Below are 21556 nucleotides of genomic sequence, written 5' to 3'. Positions count from 1 at the left end.
TAGGGAACTCTGAAAGAGTTGATGGTTGGAGGAGAAAGATCTTTAGGTCTATTTGGGTCCTGCAGGGTCAGTGAGAAAACTACATGGAGATGACCCACAGGAGGTTGAATAATCAAGGGTGATGCTCAGAAATAGAACACAGATCCATCTGGATGTCATCAGTTTCTAAATAATCACTGGATGAACTTTCCCAGAGAGATTGTGCAGCGTGACAAGAGAAAACTTAAAAAAAAAAAAAAAAAAAAAAAAAAAAGCCTTGAAAATTTAATTAACTATGTAGGCAACAGCGGCAGATTACCACACCAACCAGAAGTCTTGAGCAAGCAGTGAGTAAACAACATTGTCTTTTGTCTTTGGGACCAGAAGGAGCAGACTTCAAAAGCCAACTCTGCAACTTAATCATCAATGGGCCTCTGGTGAGTCCCTGAACATATTCAACCCTGAATTTCTTGATTTGTAAGTTATGAATACTAGATAACGATGTCCACTTTGATGGGTTGTTTACAAAGATTAGTGCAAATGGCACGGTCTTAAAGCAGGCACATAGTAATTGCTCAATAATTGGTTACTTAGTAAAACCCATTCATAACCTTTTAGCCACAATACAGAAATCCAAAATGGCTTTGTAAGATTTTGTATAAATTCATATTAAACTAATTTGGTAATAAAACCCAATCTGAACCATAATGAGGCCACTAAATCTTTCTCAACTCCCACTGAATAGTGTAACTATTTTGTGTAACTATTCACATGTTTAATTGTAGGAATATTAATTAACATAATTAATATTAATATTAATTAACATATTAATAATTGATTATAATTAATATTAATTAACACATTAATATGTTTAATTAAGGCCCCACCGAAGAGGCGCCTTAATATCTAGTCTAGGCAACCTAGTACATTTCTAAAATTCAAAGATTTTCTGAATTCTAAAACATGTCTGACCCCAAGGACTTTAGATACAAGATTGTAGATCTCAATTATTTTCTTCCTTTATCCCACAGAGATTTAATAATTTTAAAATAGTTTGCCCATCGGAAAGATTGCATTTATTACTTTAGTAATCCACATTCAATTTCTTATGAAGACTTATATTGCATTAATACCAGTCAACACCTCTGAACAGTATGGCTTCCAAAGTTATCACATTAAAATGTACTATTCCAGTTAAAATTATCCTGGACTTACTCAAAATAGCTACATAAATGAATTCCAATAGGCCTTTGCAAAAATAGAGAAATACAGATAGCCTCTTCTTGGATACCAGGTTGTAGGAAGCACTCTCTTACCTCAGCAGCCCATACTACTATTTCCAGGTATGTACATAGATCTTTGTACTTCAAGAATTTGATGAGATTTCTATAAAGTTCTAGATTATCAAATTGCTATTCCCACATTTGTGGCAGCATTGAAGCCCAGAGATACTGGGGGGCTTATCCAAGTCCAAGGAAGATTCATCTAGTGTAATTCTCTCATAGCATAAACAATGCATTTGAGGGCACCCAGTCTTCTTGTCACTCTGCAAGTTAAGTGCAAGGTCAAAACTGGATCTCAGTTTCTCACCAAGCTGCACTTCCCGCTCTGTTTTTATAGAGAACATCATCATTTCCCAGTGGAGTAAAGGAGTGGCTAACCCCCAGACAGTAATGCTCAAATTGATGCTCACCAGTGATGTTTTGTCCTACCTTCACTAGATTTTGAGGAGGGGATTTATACTTCAGCTATAACATAGCTTTTGTCCAAGCCAATTTTCCCATCTTAGTTATGTACCTAGATTAACCCTAGAATAACTCTATCCTGCTCAGTGGAATGGAACAAATTTAGGTCAAGGGCATAATCCACTACCTTAGATGGTTATTAGGTCCCACAGTAAATCAAAACACAGCTGGCCTGTTTCCAACCCCTTGTTAGGAAGCAGAGAATAAGGAATCTTGATGTACTTAGGTTGTGCTCATATTTGACTAAGCATCATCAAATTAGACCTTTGCTCATAGACTTTGGCCTAATGTACCACATTACTCTTCCACTTGGAAAGTGGAAAGGATGGCTGTACCGAGTGAGGAAAAGGAAGGCTGTAAACAGAATTACTGACCAACAAAGGTGGAAGTGTTCTCATTTCCTCTGCATGGGAATTTTCATGACTCCAGTCTTTCTCCCTTTGACTAATAATTTATGTCAGTAAATACATCAATATCCTGTAACTTTTTGAATGAGTTGGCATTTAGCTGACCTATTTTCTCCAAAATTCCTAAATCATACTCCCCTCTGGAGCTAAACTTTTAAAATTTCTGAGAAAGAGAGATGCACGCAGACAAATCTTAACTCAAAGCAGGATCACAAACTTAATTATTTTGAGACTCTCATCCCAGTTCCTTATTTGAAGCTAGAAATTCAAGCCCTTTCATTATCCTGGCACACATTACTTCCTTTGTTACTTCTCAACATATCTTATTTCTTTTGGGCCAGTATAATCTTCTCACATCCTGCAATGCACTTTCACCTATGCTTATATTGTCACTCAGGATGGATTCCCTCTATCTTTGGTTTGTCTTCTCTACACCACTTCAGCCACTCAGTTATTACACCATTGGTCTTCAGTGCTCAGCAAAAAGTTCAAGCAATTTTTGCTCTTTCATCTGATTAAGTTTGTCAATCATTTGTTCAAATGAATGTTTGGACTAGTATTCAATTTTATACTACTGGACAATTTCCCCCAATATTGTAGGGTATATCTCTATGCATCTTATAAAAATTTTTAATTTTTGATAAGTTAGTTATTCTTCATCCTGAGTAATTCTAGTTTAATGGTTTAGAACACTAGTCATGTGATGGCAGTGACCTTTCAATGTTAATGTGAAAGCCTCCGGTGAATGATATAAGGTAGAATTAATAGAAAGACAATATAACATGATATGAGCTTAGCTAGGAAAACATTTATAAGTAAAATGGCAGATATGTTACCCAGAATAGCCCAGAAGTACAGAGTAATTAGAGTATTGGAAAAGCGTTTTATTGTATATCTCGTATGAGAAATAAAGTCTATGCCAATCAATTGTGAGACAAAGAATGTAAATATTCCAGGAAAACACCACCATTATGGCTGAGAAGAAGATTGCACATTGGTAAAGTAGAACCCTGGACCTAGGACAGTTGTTTCTAATCCTCTTTTTGTAATATCCTAGCGTATCTCTAAATAGTTCAAAAGGGTGTCCTAAAATACTAACAGAAAAAAATCTTTCAGAATCAAATTAGAATTAATTCTCTTTTAATTTTTAAAAGTAAATACATGACCTGTGGCATTAAAATCAGTGAAAAACCTTTCTAAGGTTTTTATACTTTCCAAAATATTTCAGAATGTGGCCTAAAGTTTGGTATGTAGTTGGTCAAGTTGATAAAATCGCTTCAAGAGAAAACTGATACTAAAGCTCTTTTTTTAAAAGTAAAAAGTATCTATTTGTGTAGCAGCAATCATTGGTTTATGTGCTCTCAGTACAAAACACTAAAGAAGACATCAGAAATACTCTAAATAGCAAATTTAGGAATAAACCAGATCAGCATTAATTTACGAGATATTAAGTAAAATAATAGCTATAATACTGATGTCAATAAAATAATGACTTAATTCTTTCAGGACTAAAAGAATAAACCTTATTATTATTATCCGTAATGTTTCCCTTTTTAAACACCCATTCCATTTATACTGCCATCCCCTAAACTTAGTCACTTTTTTCATACAAAGTCAAATTTTCTAAGATATCAAAGTAATTAATTCCCATCAGTTCAGATATGACAGCATAGATTTTAAAAACTGATAAAGCATAGATTTAAAAAAACTGGTAAAAAAATAATTTAAAATTTGATCTAATTCATTTTTAAGTTTTTATTTAAATTCAAGTTAGTTAACATATAGTATAATATTGGTTTCAGGAGAATTTAATGCTCCAACACTTACCTTTAACATCCAGTGCTCATCACAGTAAGTGCCCTCCTTAATGCCCATCACCCACTTAGCTCATCCCCCCACCCACTTCCTCCTCAGAAACCCTCAGTTTGTTCTCTGTAGTCAAGAGTCTCTTATGGTTTGCCTCTCTCTCTGTTTTTATCTCATTTTATTTTTCTTTCCTTTCCCCTATGCTCATCTGTTCTGTTTCTTAAATTCTACATGAGTGAAGTTATATGGCATTTGTCTTTCTCTGACTTATTTCACTTAGCATAATATACTCTAGTTCCATCCATGTCACTGCAAATGGCAATTCTTTTTGATGGCTGAGTAGTATTCCATTATATATAAATACTACGTCTTCTTTATCATTCATCAGTTGATGGATACTAGGGCTCTTTACATAGTTTGGCTAATGTTGATAATGCTTCTATAAACTTCAGGGTACACCTACCCCTTCAAATCTGCATTTTTGTATCCTTTGGGTAAATACCTAGTAGTACAATTGCTGAGTTGTAGGGTAGTTCTATTTTTAACTTTTTGAGGAATTTTTGTACTGTTTTCCAGAGTGGCTCCACCAGTTTGCATTCCCAACAGTACATGAAGGTTCCCCTTTCTCCGCATTGGATCAAGTTTTTTAAAGTTTTGAACTTGAAAAGAACAAGAGAGATAAAAGCCAAACTACAGATTGGGAGAAAGTATTCCCAACACATATATCTATTTAAAAACTTATATTCAGAATGTTTAAAAGAATTCTTTCTACTAAATAAGGAGATAAAATATTTTTTAAAAAAGGGAAAAAGATTTAAAAAGATTCCTCACTAAAAAAGATATGTGATAACCATAAGCACATGCTCAACAGCAGTATCATCAGATGTTCTCCATAAGGGGTCAAATATTAAATATTTTAGGCTTTGTAGACCAGATGTTCTCTACCACAACTATTCAACTCTGCCATTGGAGCACAAAAGTAGCTACAAACATTATATAAGCCAAGGGACATGTCTGTGTTTCAGTAAAACTATATAGTTGACCTTTGAACAATATGGGGGTTAGAGGTATTGACCCACTACACAGTAAAAAATATGCATATAACTTTTGACTCCCTAAAACTTAACCACTAAAAGTCTACTGCTGACTGGAAGCTTTACTGATAACATAAGTAGTCAACTAACTCATATTTTGTTTTCTATATTTATATTCTTACAGTATATTCTGTATTTGTATTCTTACAGTAAAGTTAGCCAGAGAAAAGAAAACATTAAGATTATAAGGAAGAGAAGATACATTCACATATAAGATACATTTACTGTATTTATCAAAAGGATCTGTTTATAAGTGGACCAGTGCGGTTCAAACCCATATTGCTCAAAGGTCGACTTTACTTGTAAAAATTGTCAGTTGGCTGGATTTGTTCACCAGGTTCTAGTTTACCATCTCCTGGTCAACATAATTAGTCTTTAGGGAAAGGCAAGTTAAAAATCACAGATACTACACACTCAAAAATGGATAAAATTAAGATAGTCAATAACAACCGTTAGGCAGTATTTAGAAAAACTGGAGCCCTCGTACATTTTGAATGTGAATGTTAAGTGGTATAACCACTTGTGAAAACTGTTGGACAACTACCAAATAACCTATTAATTTTATTCATAGTTTTTTTTTCTTTCTTTTTTTTTTTTTTAGCAAAAAAAGGAAAAATAACACTATACTAAGACTTGTATGCAGATAATTCAAAGCAACACCAAACTGGAAACAGCCGGAATGGCCATCAATGGTCAAATGGATAAACACATTACGGTTTATTCATACAATGGGATAGGACTCAGCAATAAAACAAAACAAATTACTTATGTAATTCAACATGGTTGAAACTCTCGTCTGGCAAGATATCATGCCTCTGTAGCATGAGCATGACTTTCCTCATCTGAGTAGTAGGCCTTTCTCAGAGATGGAAGACATTCCTCTAAAGGAAGATCATTCAATTGTCTTGCCATTACAGCACTTTGCAAGAGTTTTAATAGTGCCTAAGATTATTACACATTCAACCGATGGTTCATATATAAAATCAGCAAGTCCTTTTTAGACATTATCTTCCCAGAACTGACAGTTCAAAGTTTCAAATGTATTCTATATTCTTCTTACACAATACACTGCAAGTAGAAAACATTCCAATGCTTTTATGATCACATCTTCAGTTTACATATTAAACAGGGCAATTACTGTCTGACAACACGTTCAAAAGCTTCCAAAAACCATATTTGATGGCAGAGATTATATGTAATTGAACTGTAATGCTAAGTTATACAAACCATAATTTTAACATAGGACTTGGCAATAATTTAACATTTGCTTTAATTCCTAGAGAGCCCAAAAGAGATCCTATAATAGGCAAGGTACTCAAATGACTCCCTGTCCTGGTATCATGATCCAAGAAAATATGTTAGAAGGGAAAAAAAAAAAAAACCCATATGGAGTTTCATTGATTTTCCTGTGGCAGCCACACTGTGAAGGGAGTGGCCAAAGTCAATTATACAATAATCTTCAATTGTTTCTGATCCTTAAATAGAAATGTGTTGTCTGTCGTCTATAGCATGGCTTTTCTTACCAAAAACAACAAACTGAAAGCCAGTGATATGAGTGGAAACTTTCCATAGCCGAAAAAGCTTGACAGTTTTAGTTAAATATTTTAAGGAAAATAAAGATTGTTTCCATCAACTAAATACAATTAGACATTATAAAAACTACTTCCAGCAGTGCTATAATAGCAAGATGCTTGTAGAATATTCCATTAGAAGAGAATCTGTGCAAGGTGGTTATGAAGATAAAGGAAGGCATCGCCCATTCTGCAGTGACATGATGGCATGCCAGACAAGACAGGTAGAGGGAATGAAATGGCTTTGTGGTGGTGGTGGATAAGCAGAATTATAATTAAAAGCACTCACAAAGTACTTACTAGACAAATCCTTTTACGATTTCAATTTATTGTATTCCATCTATCATCAATCCCATATATCTCATGGTATCCTGAATCTCTGGCTTCCAGAATGGAATTCCTTCTCAAAAACCCACAGATTCTCTATCACTCTCTTCCCAACTCTTTGGGAATGAAGTTTTACCAAGGCTCAGTGGATAATTAACGAGAGCTTGCAAAGAGCTAGTGTGCAATCAACGTATAGCAGCTTTACAACATGTCTTCCAGAAACAGGGAGGCCACTGACAGTTGTGTTGTGCATTGCAAATCTCTAAATGGCATTATTCAAACCAACTTTTATTTATGGCCCTATACATTACCCACACTCACAAAGACCATGCAGAAATAGTTGCTGCTTACAAAAATGGGTGATTTGATAAGGGTAACTAACTTGAAAGCCTCTAAACTCTTCCCATAGGCCTCAAGCTGCTCCTTCCCACTCTTCCTACTTCATGCTTTTGATTTCTATCAAAAGATAGAAGATTTTCTATCTTCCCTGCCTCTTGATTCTGCTGACACTGGTAATAAGGGATATGGGTGTTGGGATGCTTTGTGTAAGGAGGACAGGGGCTCAGCCACAAACATCTTGGACATTCTGCTCTCTAATATACAAATGAAATTACTTTGCTCAATATTCACAAGTCAGGTGATGAATCAGAAATCTAAATAAGAACAAATGAAGAGATCTAGGGCATTCAGGCAATCAATTAATAGCACCCAGATTTAGAGATGAACAGAAGGCATCCCTACTTGTGTTTCATTAACTCAAATCTAAATATGTAAGGGGAAAATCCTGATGAAAATAGTTTAGATAAGGTAAAGCAAAACTTTTAGAAATCTACAGAAAAAAAATGTCATTTTTTAAAAAGCACAGAAAAAAGCTGTGGTAAAGTCCCATGAGCTACATGAACAGCTGCCAGCCTGTGGGAATGGGAACTTTCAAAGAAACTCAGAACTTGACTTTACACATACATGATCAATGTGAACAGGAAGCTCAACCTACAACATTTCGTGATCTCTGCTCCAGTGCAAGCAGAACAGCCTGTTCTCTCTCCAATGCCTTGTGGGGAATTTGCTACTGGAAGACATGTTCCTGCATGCAACACATACTTTCAGAGTGCAGGAAATAAAAAGTCCCAGCTCACCTGAAGAGCTCCCTTGATAGAGCCACACCCAAACAATTCCCATTGAGCCTTAACTCCCAGGTGTCAACTAGTAAACTTTTTATTAGGTTATTATGGTCACCAAATACCTGGAGAATATTTGCTACTGAATTTAGAAAGAAATGGCATCTTGCTAGAAATCTGAGAGGGAAAATGTTTTCTTGTTTTCTTCCTTAATGGAGCACTTTATATCTGTTTGCCCAGCTGTTTGTATAAGTGAGTTCCATTTCAGCAAAAACAACCACAGTTTCCACCTTGGTCACAATTCCCAGTGCCCTGATTCCTCAGGCCAATACTTCACCGTCTGGTGACTTTGGATGACTGAATGAGACAGATTGAAACCTGCCAATGTTGACATTTCAGCACCACTTGGCAGGACTAAGAGTTTTACCAAAGGAGCAATATCCTTACCTACTTTGTAACCCAACCAACAGCCAAGCAGGGAAGTTACTTTTCATAGACTACCTTTAAGTCAACAGCCTTTCATTCTTAGGGCAAAATCTCATCCTGTTGTCACTTGCATACACACCCTCAATCTAATTCTCCTAAAATCACCCTTTAAAGTCTGAAGCATGTTGAAGGGGCCAACCACCTGCAACCAATAGCCACATATTTGCTATTTGGAAAGGGGGGCAGTGACATGGTTTACGACAAACAACATCTAAATAAATTCTGTATCTGCCACGGGAAATGTGTATATTCATGCATCTGCTTTTCATTTTATCTATTCACTCACTACTAGATACTAGGCATTAATGATACCAATTCAAATATGATCACATCACAAAGATTATGCTGTCTAGTAAATTAAACAAATGGGTAAGTCCATGATTTCAGTGCAGCAAATTTGTACAGTTAGTACAATGTGGCTACAACAAAGAAACTCTAAATCTGATGGAAGAGGGATAAAGGCTGTACAAAGAAAGTGTCCCCTTAGCTTTGCTAAACTAGTCACAAAAAATGTTTTTATTCCATGAAAATATGCCAAATGCAAGTAGGGAAGTAGATCTCAAAGTCTACTTTGTAATACTTTTCCTACCACTTTAGATAATTGATATATTCTTATTATTTTAAATATATATAAAATTAAAAAGAAATCAAACAGGCTAAGAGACTTAATAAAACTCATTTTTTCTTCTTTTTCTTCTTTTTCTGATTTTTCCACAAAAAGCCTGGAGTTGATCTGCTTACATCTTCTTGCTATGTAAAGTAAGGAGTGATGGCAATTGGTGCTTCTGATGAAAGGTAGGATAGACTCCATGCCAGGATGCTTCAAAGAATTGGCCCTCCAAAACGGCATCAGCCTCACCTGGGAACTTGCTAGAAGTACAAATTCTCAGACTTCACTCTCTACATCTTGAATCAGAAACTTTGCTAAAATACAGATTGCTGCCTCCACCCCAAACAGTAATTCCAACGCATTACTCAGGTTTGAGAACTATGACCCTTTAAAATTCAGTGCATCAAAAAATATAATTCATGGGCCCAATTTCTTTTGAAAGAGATTTACAGATACAGTTTCAGAGAAAAAAAACCCTCAGCTATCACACTGTTAAATTTCCCATCATGAGAATTTTACATATATTTTGATCTGTGAACAAACTGTGAATTAGAGTTTTCTAGAATCATAAATTCTGGAGACTCCTAATGTAAAATATTTAATAATATTTGGAAAGTTTCTCTGACTTCTAGCATCAGTTATAAGCCTTTACCCAAATCTATTTAAAGACTTAGAACTACGATGAGCTAACATTTCATTATAAAAAATTTCAAACAGAAATGTTGCAAGAATTGTGCAGTGCACAGCCATAGAGCCACCACAGAGACAATAATGTAAATCTTACTGTATCTTTTTCATCATATTTATCTACCTCTCTACCCATCCATCAGCCCATCTTATTTGTAAATGGATTTCAAAATCTATTTCCATATTCTTCACTCCTCAACACTTCAGTGAGTATATCATTAACTAGAATTCAGTACATTTTTCTTTTGAGATAAAATTGTGTATAAGAAAATATCTAAACTTTAACTCCACAAGGCTGATTTTTCCAAATGCCATGTGTATGAAATCCAAACCTAGACAAGATTTACATTATCTTTACCTCATGTCCATTTCCACCCCATCCTCCCAGAAACAACTTCTGTTCTGATTTTTACTAAACCATAGATTATTTTTATCTGTTCTAGACCTCAGTGAAATTGAATCATATGATACGCACACTTATGTAAGGATTCTTGCACACCCATAATGTTTTGGAGATTTATCAGTTTTATTGGATGCATTAGTAGTTTTGCTCTTATTTTTACTGAGTGCTATTCAGATAATTATTAAAATCAACATTTTTACATATTCCTGTGTCTTCAGAGTATCAACCTCTCTTGATTTAGTATATTTTAAAATGTTGATTAAGTTGTAATAAAATTTTCTCTGAGAACAAAGGGAAAATATATTTTTTCTTTCCAGATATTTATTTACCTTCTACCACTTGCCAGGAAAATAAAACTATACACTCTGTCATTTATAATATATGTTTAACTTTTAAGACTCAGATCAATGATTAATAGTAAATGCAGACAAAACTATATAATGATTTCATCTTCACCAGAATGCTAAATACTGGTCACTGATACTCAAGATCTTGGATATCTTTCCCTTTTACTCCTAGCTAATGGAACACCAGGTGGGAGTAACAAGCCTCCTTTGACAATAAAGTGTAATATTGACTTTCCTGTGTCAGAGTGATTTTCACTGATACAAAAGTGTTAAGTTTAAACGTGTCATTTAAAAGTAGCTCATCCTAACAATCTCAAAACGGTCTGGTACCAAAAAACAGTCATTTAGATTATTCAATTTTCCAAAAGGACCAATGCTCTTTTTTTCCTGCTCTCAATAACTCCAATTTCAACATACATTAAATTCCACTAACCAAGTAGAAATCAAGTTTATCAAAGTGCTACTTTATAGGACAAAGAAGAAAATGCACAATTTCCACCAGCACTATAAGAAATCCTCCACATAGAAGATTCCATATTTACATTTGTAAAAACATTGTCCCAGAAATACCCTTGATAAAAATGAAAATTTGCCCTTATTATAAAAAACTGTCAAGCACTAACAAAACTTTCTTAAATAAATCTAGCTTTTACTCATTTATTTTTGCAGTCTGACAAATAAAAACAAGAGAGATAGCTAGAACAAATGGTTTCATTCGCCATCACTGTTTAGACATTTGAAATCTTCAAGAATTGTAGTTTGTTCGGTTAATAAATACCCAGTGCTGATGATATACAGCTGCTTATCTTGAGATTTCATGCATCAAAAGCCTTCCGTAAGCTAGATGAAAATGGCTAAACCATCATGACAGTTTGATCAGTGTCCTCAGAACAAGGCAGAGTAGGTCATGAGACTTACAAGGCTCTAGGAAGGGCCACTTGCTAAATGACCCCATATTAATTCTTCTCTTTTTAATATATCCTAGAAGAAACAGAGGGGTTCTGGCATCAACCTAGCCTTTCATTGTGTTTGACCTCAGTCACCTGTCCTTTCTGAGGCTCTTTTCTCCTCCGTAGAATGAATTGGAGAATCCCTAATCCATATTTAATCTCATATTCAAGGATAGCTCTATTACATCATCCAGACAGAATCATTATCTTCCTATTCAAATACAGGAAAAAAATTAGAAAATGAATTTGTTTATAGAAACACTATCTTAATAATTTCCAGATAATATTTTTTACAGAACTACCAAAATTTACCTCAAATATGAAAAATACTTTATAGACATGAGGAAAGAATGTATGTGACTGTCATTAACATTTTTTCAACAGCTTTTGTGAGTTATATAGAATCACACACCATAAAATTCACCTACTGTAGGTGAGTTTTTAAAATTCAGTAATTTTTGGCAAACTTTTTGAGTTTACTAAATCTACCACAATCCAGTTTGAGAACATTTCCATCACTCTAAAATATTCTCCTGTATCCATTTGTAGTCAACAGGCATATCCTTAGCTCCCACCTCAGCTCCAGGCAGCCATTGGTCTGCTTTCTGCTTTTCTGGTAATTTGATATAAATGGATTTATACAGCATGTGGTCTTTGTGTCTGGCTTCCTTCATGTGATATGATGTTTATGAGATTTATCCATCCATCCATGGCATATCATTTATTCATTCCTTTTGATTGCCTGATGGCATTTCATTTTGTGTATCACGTTTCGTTTATCTATTTCCTAAGCTGAGGAATAGTTGGATTGTTTCCACTTTGGGGTTATTATGAATGATACTGTGATTATCAATAATCCTACAGTATTTGTGTGGACATATGTTTTCATTTTTCTTGGATAAATACCTAGGTGTAAAATGGCTGGGTGGTATGGTAACTATGTTTAAAATTTTAATATAAAAATGGAAAATAAATTCAGCAGTTTATGAATTTTCAAGATTATAACTATTACTCTTGCTTGAGGACAACATGAAGTTGTAAACATCCAGAAAATGAGCTATATTGCTTTATCACTAAATATGTTATATAATAAAATCAATAACTTTAATAAAGCTGAGATTTCTATCCTTAGTCATTAATGAAACAACACCACTTACCTTGTTACAATAACTATTTAAGATATAGCAACTCCATTTATCTCAAATGCATTTTGCTTTTTGCAAAATAATAAGACGGTCAATTGACATTCTTAGCAATGACTATGATACAGGATAAAATGAGTTGTCTTCTCAGTCCCTAGTCATTTACATTTAAAAAATTTTTTAACCCTATACCAAGTTGCAAATATTTGTTCACCAGAAAACCAGTTCTGGAGAAATTGACTTTATTATTATTTACACGTAAAATCAAAGTGAAATTAGATATAAACTCTGGCCTTGTGAACCAAGTGACAGCTATTTCTCTACGTAATCAGAAGAACCCGGTAAACTATAGTGACTTGGATGTATCATTATTTTTATATTTGTCATTGTTTCTTTTTCAGTAAATTCAAATTCAGAGTTAAAACATTTTGAATTTCTAAAATGTTTTCCAGTACTATTAAAATATGTCTCATTGTTAACCTTTCTGTTAGTTCGTGATTCATGTAGCATTTTCTAGGTGAGAAAAAGACAACATGGCTTGAAAATTCCAGTCTGACATTATTAAAATATCCCAGTCTGCATGGTAGATGTTACTCAAGTTTAAGTCTAGGCACTTAAAATAGAGTTTTATAATATTTATAAAATGTTAATAAAATCTAACCAAGTGAACTATTTGAGGATAAAATCTTCTTGACTTAAAATTATAGAAATAAAAAGAAAAGTCTTCCTCATAACTCTTTTTTATGTGACTTTTTTTTTCTTTTCTTGTATTTAGAACTTCAGAGCTGTATTGAATTACTCCCACTCCATTCCAAATTCTAAATTGGGAGATGAAGAACTGAGATTGTCCTTTGAGTATTCCAAGTACTATGCACAGGAGATTATTCTCTAGACACTGAAAATGGGAATACGTCAATTCCCACTGGTCACACTATTCCCTAGTGTGGGACAAATACATTTGGTTGTAAGAGAGGTAGAGGAAAGAGGCCAGGAAACAGAATCAAGGACCCAAGTAAGTTGAAGTTGAGATAGTAAACTGTTAGGTAGCAGCAGCTCTGAAGCTGAGAAAAAAGAAAAAAAGTACCTGACAAGGCAGCTTATTGGTACCAGAAACAGACAAAAGGGATACTAGAATAAAAATCCAGCGTGGCAGTACAAAGATGCCTAGCCCTTCCAGAGGTCCACAACTCCTATGAACCAAGGAAGTGACAAATATAAAAAGGGTGGATACGAATTAGTCAGCCAAAGTGTCTGTGTACATCTGGAGTGAGGACAGAGAAACAGTAATTGATGCATTTAGAGGCACTAAAGAAGGTCAGTGCTGCTGGGGTGTAATGGGGCAAGGGGCGCATAGTGATGCTTCGAAGGACAGAAGGGGTCCCTATAGGCCACATTAAAATATCTATCATTGTTTTAAAAGCAAATCTAAAATATTTTCCTCCACTAAGCTACACACACACACACACACACACACACACACACACACACAGTTTTTGAGAAATGAATAAGGCAAAAATGTAAATCTTGGACGGTTCTAAAATATATCCACATGGTAGAAATCTCGTTTCACATGCACTTAGCGACTAGCAACTCAAGTAAAATGCTCAGAGCAAAATTTGTTTTGAGTAGGAAAAAAATGCTGTTTTTTAAAAAAAGAAATGGAAGGTATTTTACAAATAGATTACAGCTTAAATGGAGTGCAATTAATACAGGTCCCTCCCGCAAACATCAGGTGTGTTATTAAAATATATTGTTATTGCGACCAACTCAGCCAGATTTATTTGTGAGACAAGGATATAAAAGCTTCCTTCTCTTAAAAAAGCAAACAAAAAAGGCAATTGTTATGAATTCTATTCTTTAGCCAAAAGCTAAATGAAAACAAAGCAAGTGGCTCTAATTGACTCTATTGGCAGGAACATCCTGAGAAGTATGCCGCTTACACTTACTGTAGTTCTGTTTCCCAAATTATTCCTTTATTGCACTTCCTCCCAGGCTGCTAGCACATTTACTATTCCGCTGCCTGGCATATTTTCACCTCCTTCTCACCTACCCCAATAATAATCCCTGCATGGACTTGTTAACATTAAAAGTATACAAATAACACACATTTGTTTTAGTTAACAAAACTAAAAGTTGCAAAAAGAGATAAAACTTGTTTTAAAAATTACCTGTTATCTAATACACAGTGCCAACTTCTGTAAAGATTTTTAATGTCTCTTCCCAGATATTTTTCCTGGGTATGATAAGTATGCCAGTTTACAAAGATAGAGTTAGATCTTAAGTGCTGTTTTGTTTTTTTTTTTTTTTTTTTGTTTTTTTTTTATTGGTGTTCAATTTACTAACATACAGAATAATACCCAGTGCCCGTCACCCATTCACTCCCACCCCCCGCCCTCCTCCCCTTCTACCACCCCTAGTTCGTTTCCCAGAGTTAGCAGTCTTTACGTTCTGTCTCCCTTTCTGATATTTCCCACACATTTCTTCTCCCTTCCCTTATTTTCCCTTTCACTATTATTTATATTCCCCAAATGAATGAGAACATATAATGTTTGTCCTTCTCCGACTGACTTACTTCACTCAGCATAATACCCTCCAGTTCCATCCACGTTGAAGCAAATGGTGGGTATTTGTCATTTCTAATAGCTGAGTAATATTCCATTGTATACATAAACCACATCTTCTTTATCCATTCATCTTTCGTTGGACACCGAGGCTCCTTCCACAGTTTGGCTATAGTGGCCATTGCTGCTAGAAACATCGGGGTGCAGGTGTCCCGGCGTTTCATTGCATTTGTATCTTTGGGGTAAATCCCCAACAGTGCAATTGCTGGGTCGTAGGGCAGGTATATTTTTAACTGTTTGAGGAACCTCCACACAGTTTTCCAGAGTGGCTGCACCAGTTCACATTCCCACCAACAGTGTAAGAGGGTTCCCTTTTCTCCGCATCCTCTCCAACATTTGTTGTTTCCTGCCTTGTTAATTTTCCCCATTCTCACTGGTGTGAGGTGGTATCTCATTGTAGTTTTGATTTGTATTTCCCTGATGGCAAGTGATGCAGAGCATTTTCTCATATGCATGTTGGCCATGTCTATGTCTTCCTCTGTGAGATTTCTGTTCATGTCTTTTGCCCATTTCATGATTGGATTGTTTGTTTCTTTGGTGTTGAGTTTGATAAGTTCTTTATAGATCTTGGAAACTAGCCCTTTATCTGATATGTCATTTGCAAATATCTTCTCCCATTCTGTAGGTTGTCTTTGAGTTTTGTTGACTGTATCCTTTGCTGTGCAAAAGCTTCTTATCTTGATGAAGTCCCAATAGTTCATTTTTGCTTTTGTTTCTTTTGCCTTTGTGGATGTATCTTGCAAGAAGTTACTATGGCCGAGTTCAAAAAGGGTGTTGCCTGTGTTCTTCTCTAGGATTTTGATGGAATCTTGTCTCACATTTAGATCTTTCATCCATTTTGAGTTTATCTTTGTGTATGGTGAAAGAGAGTGGTCTAGTTTCATTCTTCTGCATGTGGATGTCCAATTTTCCCAGCACCATTTATTGAAGAGACTGTCTTTCTTCCAATGGATAGTCTTTCCTCCTTTATCGAATATTAGTTGCCCATAAAGTTCAGGGTCCACTTCTGGATTCTCTATTCTGTTCCACTGATCTATGTGTCTCTTTTTGTGCCAGTACCACACTGTCTTGATGACCACAGCTTTGCAGTACAACCTGAAATCTGGCATTGTGATGCCCCCAGATATGGTTTTCTTTTTTAAAATTCCCCTGGCTATTCGGGGTCTTTTCTGATTCCACACAAATCTTAAAATAATTTGTTCTAACTCTCTGAAGAAAGTCCATGGTATTTTGATAGGGATTGCATTAAACGTGTATATTGCCCTGGGTAACATTGACATTTTCACAATATTAATTCTGCCAATCCATGAGCATGGAACATTCTTCCATCTCTTTGTGTCCTCCTCAATTTCCCTCAGAAGTGTTCTATAGTTTTGAGGGTATAGATCCTTTACATCTTTGGTGAGGTTTATTCCTAGGTATCTTATGCTTCTGGGTGCAATTGTAAATGGGATTGACTCCTTAATTTCTCTTTCTTCAGTCTCATTGTTAGTGTATAGAAATGCCACTGACTTCTGGGCATTGATTTTGTATCCTGCCACGCTACCGAATTGCTGTATGAGTTCTAGCAATCTTGGGGTGGAGACTTTTGGGTTTTCTATGTAGAGTATCATGTCATCGGCGAAGAGGGAGAGTTTGACTTCTTCTTTGCCAATTTGAATGCCTTTAATGTCTTTTTGTTGTCTGATTGCTGAGGCTAGGACTTCCAGTACTATGTTGAATAGCAGTGGTGAGAGTGGACATCCCTGTCTTGTTCCTGATCTTAGGGGAAAGGCTCCCAGTGCTTCCCCATTGAGAATGATATTTGCTGTGGGCTTTTCATAGATGGCTTTTAAGATGTCGAGGAATGTTCCCTCTATCCCTACACTCTGAAGAGTTTTAATCAGGAATGGATGCTGTATTTTGTCAAATGCTTTCTCTGCATCCAATGAGAGGATCATATGGTTCTTGGTTTTTCTCTTGCTGATATGATGAATCACATTGATTGTTTTACGGGTGTTGAACCAGCCTTGTGTCCCAGGGATAAATCCTACTTGGTCATGGTGAATAATTTTCTTAATGTACTGTTGGATCCTATTGGCCAGTATCTTGTTGAGAATTTTTGCATCCATGTTCATCAGGGATATTGGTCTGTAATTCTCCTTTTTGGCGGGGTCTTTGTCTGGCTTTGGAATTAAGGTGATGCTGGCTTCATAGAACGAATTTGGAAGTACTCCATCTCTTTCTATCTTTCCAAACAGCTTTAGGAGAATAGGTATGATTTCTTCTTTAAACGTTTGATAAAATTCTCCTGGGAAGCCATCTGGCCCTGGACTCTTGTGTCTTGGGAGGTTTTTGATGACTGCTTCAATTTCCTCCCTGGTTATTGGCCTGTTCAGGTTTTCTATTTCTTCCTGTTCCAGTTTTGGTAGTTTGTGGCTTTCCAGGAATGCGTCCATTTCTTCTAGATTGCCTAATTTATTGGCGTATAGCTGTTCATAATATGTTTTTAAAATCGTTTGTATTTCCTTGGTGTTGGTAGTGATCTCTCCTTTCTCATTCATGATTTTATTAATTTGAGTCTTCTCTCTCTTCTTTTTAATAAGGCTGGCTAATGGTTTATCTATCTTATTAATTCTTTCAAAGAACCAACTCCTGGTTCTGTTGATCTGTTCCACAGTTCTTCTGGTCTCGATTTCGTTGAGTTCTGCTCGGATCTTTATTAACTCCCTTCTTCTCTTGGGTGTAGGATCTATTTGCTGTTTTTTCTCTAGCTCCTTTATGTGTAAGGTTAGCTTTTGTATTTGAGTTCTTTCCAGTTTTTGAATGGATGCTTGTATTGCGATGTATTTCCCCCTCAGGACTGCTTTTGCTGCATCCCAAAGATTTTGAACGGTTGTATCTTCATTCTCATTAGTTTCCATGAATCTTTTTAATTCTTCCTTAATTTCCTGGTTGACCCTTTTATCTTTTAGCAGGATGGTCCTTAACCTCCATGTGTTTGAGGTCCTTCCAAACTTCTTGTTGTGATTTAGTTCTAATTTCAAGGCATTATGGTCCGAGAATATGCAGGGGACAATCCCAATCTTTTGGTATCGGTTCAGACCCGATTTGTGACCCAATATGTGGTCTATTCTGGAGAAAGTTCCATGTGCGCTTGAGAAGAATGTGTATTCAGTTGAGTTTGGATGTAAAGTTCTGTAGATATCTGTGAAATCCATCTGGTCCAGTGTATCATTTAAAGCTCTCGTTTCTTTGGAGATGTTGTGCTTAGAAGACCTATCGAGTATAGAAAGAGCTAGATTGAAGTCACCAAGTATAAGTGTATTATTATCTAAGTATTTCTTCACTTTGGTTAATAATTGATTTATATATTTGGCAGCTCCCACATTCGGAGCATATATATTGAGGATTGTTAAGTCCTCTTGTTGAATAGATCCTTTAAGTATGATATAGTGTCCCTCTTCATCTCTCACTACAGTCTTTGGGGTAAATTTTAGTTTATCTGATATAAGGATGGCTACCCCTGCTTTCTTTTGAGGACCATTTGAATGGTAAATGGTTCTCCAACCTTTTATTTTCAGGCTGTAGGTGTTCTTCTGTCTAAAATGAGTCTCTTGTAGACAGCAAATAGATGGGTCCTGCTTTTTTATCCAGTCTGAAACCCTGCGCCTTTTGATGGGGTCATTAAGCCCGTTCACATTCAGAGTTACTATTGAGAGATATGAGTTTAGTGTCATCATGATATCTATTCAGTCTTTGTTTTTGTGGACTGTTCCACTGAACTTCTTCTTAAAGGGGAATTTTAAGAGGCCCCCTTAAAATTTCTTGCAGAGCTGGTTTGGAGGTCACATATTCTTTTAGTTGCTGCCTGTCTTGGAAGCTCTTTATCTCTCCTTCCATTTTGAATGAGAGCCTTGCTGGATAAAGTATTCTTGGTTGCATGTTCTTCTCATTTAGGACCCTGAATATATCCTGCCAGCCCTTTCTGGCCTGCCAGGTCTCTGTGGAGAGGTCTGCTGTTACCCTAATACTCCTCCCCATAAAAGTCAGGGATTTCTTGTCTCTTGCTGCTTTAAGGATCTTCTCCTTATCTTTGGAATTTGCAAGCTTCACAATTAAATGTCGAGGTGTTGAACGGTTTTTATTGATTTTAGGGGGGGATCTCTCTATTTCCTGGATCTGAATGCCTGTTTCCTTTCCCAGATTAGGAAAGTTTTCAGCTAGAATTTGTTCAAATACATATTCTGGCCCTCTGTCCCTTTCGGCGCCCTCGGGAACCCCAATTAAACGTAGGTTTTTCTTCCTCAGGCTGTCGTTTATTTCCCTTAATCTATCTTCATGGTCTTTTAATTGTTTGTCTCTTTTTTCCTCAGTTTCCCTCTTTGCTATCAACTTGTCTTCTAGGTCACTCACTCGTTCTTCCACCTCGTTAATCCTCGTCGTTAGGACTTCTAGTTTGGATTGCATCTCATTCAATTGATTTTTAATTTCTGCCTGATTAGCTCTAAATTCTGCAGTCATGAAGTCTCTTGAGTCCTTTATACTTTTTTCTAGAGCCACCAGTAGCTGTATAATAGTGCTTCTGAATTGGCTTTCTGACATTGAATTGTAATCCAGATTTTGTAACTCTGTGGGAGAGAGGACTGTTTCTGATTCTTTCTTTTGAGGTGAGGTTTTCCTTCTAGTCATTTTGCTCAGTGCAGAGTGGCCAAAAGCAAGTTGTATTGGGAAAAAGAGAAAAAGAGAGGAGAGAAAGAAGGAAAGAAAAGAGAAAGAGAAAAAAAAAGGGAAGAAAAAGAAAAAAAAAACGAAAAAAAAAAAAGAAGAAGAAAAAGAGAAAGAAAAAGATGGAGAAAAAAAAGGGGGTGGGGGAAGGAAACAAATCAAAAAGCAAAACAAAACAAAAACAAAAACAAAAACAAACAAACAAAAAAAGAACCACCGGGGAGTATCTTCTGATTCTGTGTACTTTAAGTCCCTTGGCTTCTCCTGGAAGTTGTCCGTCTAGCTGGTGTTCTGGGGGAGGGGCCTGTTGTGCTGATTTTCAGGTGTTAGCAGTTGGGGGAGCTGCTGTGCCCCTGCCTGGTGCAGGGCTCGGTGGGGGTTGTTTACCCCGTGAGGCCCCAGGAGGAACAGCCCCAGTGTCGGGGCAGCTCTGGAAACCTGGATTCAGCTCCGGCAGGAACTCCGTCTGCAGGGCCTGGAGGCTCCGGGCGGGGCCGCTGATCTGCTCAGCTGGGGCAGGAGCGTCCTTGCTGTCCTGGGCCCTCCCGGCCTCTGCCTGTCCCGGGGGAGGCGGGATCCTGGGCTGTGTCCCGGCGCCCTGTGCTCCGGAGCCTGCGCTGGTGGATTCGCGCTCCCGGGCCTCGCAGCCACCTCCGCGGAGCCGCCCCCGAGCCCCTCCGAGCTGCTCCTGGAACCGCGCAGCCCCCTCTGCACGGAGCCTCTTCCTCTGCCCGAGCCCCTCCGAGCTGCTCCCGGGGCCGCGCAGCCCCCTCCGCGGAGCCGCCGCCCGAGCCCCTTCAGCTGCTCCGGGTCCCGCCGGGTCCCGCCGTGCGCGCTGCAGCCCTTAGGGAGCTCGGCGCACTCTCCTGGGCGCGCAGTTGCTGTTACTGTCCCCGGGAGCCCGAGGGCATCCCCTCCCTCCTGGGTCCTGCTCCACCTCCCCGCGAGCCCCTTTCCGCCCGGGAAGGTCGGTGCAGCTCCTGCGTCTCCGGGACGGGGCTCTCCTGTCCTGGGGACCCTCGCCCCGGCCTCAGCCCGGCTCCTCGCGGGGCCCCTCCCCCTTGGAGGCCTTTGTTCCTAAGTGCTGTTTTGTAACCTGAACTTTCCTTGACAGGAATATACTTCTGTAATACTCATTTTTACTGACTGCACGGTCTTTTAATTATTCAAACGAATCTTCCTCTGATAATAAACATGCCATTTCACCTCCATGAGTGAGTAGAGTTTATCATTTCAATAATTCTACAATTGACTTTATTTTGGCAAAACCTGGTATTCATTTTAGAGCTGAGGACTTGATGTAATAAGTTTGTATAATTAGTTTGAGCCTGGTTTTTTTAAAATCACATTTGGGACCTGTCATATTTAATCCACTGACAATTGGATAAACTCATTGTATTGTTGATGAGATTACTGCTAACATTTTTGGGCTGTGAGGGTTATGATATTTCTAGGTCTTTGAGATTCTTTGCCTATTCCTATAAGGAGTGGTATTTTAGGGAGAGAAGACTCCATAGTAGGAAGACATGGGGTTTGGAGCCAGAAAACCTGTGTTC

The 21556-nt window shown here is 37.1% G+C and overlaps 1 protein-coding gene across 47 annotated transcripts in view; it reads right to left on the bottom strand.

Annotated features, from left to right (window-relative positions):
* The window catches only part of ABI3BP (ABI family member 3 binding protein), a 240572-nt gene that overhangs the window by 175325 nt on the left and 43691 nt on the right, over positions 1 to 21556 (bottom strand). The gene's annotated exons all lie outside the window — the stretch shown is intronic.

Source organism: Canis lupus, chromosome 35 (assembly GCF_048164855.1).
Source record: "Canis lupus baileyi chromosome 35, mCanLup2.hap1, whole genome shotgun sequence".
NCBI classification, from domain to species: Eukaryota; Metazoa; Chordata; class Mammalia; order Carnivora; family Canidae; genus Canis; species Canis lupus.
Note: the sequence above shows the minus strand (reverse complement) of the source record. Positions and strands in the feature narration are given on the sequence as shown.